The 1,304-nt window shown below is 38.3% G+C and overlaps 1 pseudogene; it reads left to right on the plus strand.

Annotated features, from left to right (window-relative positions):
• Window positions 1-328: 328 nt before the first annotated feature.
• On the plus strand, window positions 329-804 carry LOC143379971 (mediator of RNA polymerase II transcription subunit 28 pseudogene; annotated as a pseudogene).
• Window positions 805-1,304: the final 500 nt, after the last annotated feature.

Consider the following 1,304-nt stretch of genomic DNA (forward strand, 5'->3'; position numbering starts at 1 on the left):
GTTTCTTCTGTACTGAACCAATATCGATATGAAATAAATATGCAACAGTGGACATCACAAAAGTTCCTAAAATAAGAACTAAATATATTAAATGAAAATGAATACATAAATAAATAAAACACGTGTGCTTCACAAAACTGAAATCAGCATCAGAGTGGCTCAAATAATTGTTTTACTAATCACTCTCATTTCATCCATAGATGTCATATTTGTTATCCTTTACAACTATCATTACAGTAAAAGCAGCCAGTAGGCAATACTATTATTCTATACCTCATTTTCTGGAAAGTTTTCCTGATTTCAGAGGTGGTGTCTCCTGCTGGGCTGTATGTTCTCTGGGCAGCATTCACTTCTTCAGGCAGTGCCCCACACTCCTAGAACTTCCAACAGCACCTTGGTAGATGAGTTAGAGTTGTCCTTAGAGGCTTGCTTTGCTTTTTTTGTGAGTCAGGATTATGTTAATGGAAATAATCAGAAAGAAGTTTGAACTGGTGTTAATTTGGGTATCCAGATGTCAATCAGGAGATTGCAAGACAAACAGGATGGATCTTTTTCAACAAAAAAGATGGCAGTCATTTGTCCAGAGAGCAGAGCAAGGTATCAAAGAGGATGACTCAGAGCTAAGAAGGAAATGCAGCAAAAAGACTCCCTGGTGCTGAAGCACTCCACAGAGCTGAAGCATGGGCAGCAGGTGCTGGAGGACATCAATATGTCACACAAGAAGCCCACAACATCCCTCAGGGCTCCTTGGCCTACCTGGAGCAGATGTCTGCCAATGTCCCTGTACCTCTGAAGCAGACCTGAGAGAGGTCTGGCCCACAAGGTAGCCTTCTGCAGACAGTTTTGTCAAATGTCCCTCTGTGTGGACATGGCATTTTAGAACTGTTTGCTAGAGAATGAGTGGGTGTCAGTTTTGTTTCCACTTAAGTTTTACCTCTATTTTTATGAGCTTTTAATAATGTTAGTATTTTATAAAATGTGTACAGCTTGGTAATAACTTGAATACTTTATAAAATGCCGGTAGCTTTGTCTGTAGCAAAGTTTAGACTATTAGTTTGATAACAGATTGCTTGTTTTTAAAAGTTTTTCACTTTGTGTGACTTGTTTGCTTTGTTTCCAGGTGTTAGTTGGTTCTGATCTGAGGGAAAATTACAATAGTCTGAGAATCAAGGGAGAAGGAGTTTGGTTGTAGGCCTTTTATGATAACTACCCATCCATGGTAGTAAAATATGTAAATATAAAATATGTAAATTTGCTGTTTCAAGACTTTGAACTACCCCAAAAAGAGGAATCTAATGCAACAT

The sequence above is a fragment of the Callospermophilus lateralis genome, chromosome 14 (genome assembly GCF_048772815.1).
Source record: "Callospermophilus lateralis isolate mCalLat2 chromosome 14, mCalLat2.hap1, whole genome shotgun sequence".
Lineage (NCBI taxonomy): Eukaryota > Metazoa > Chordata > Mammalia > Rodentia > Sciuridae > Callospermophilus > Callospermophilus lateralis.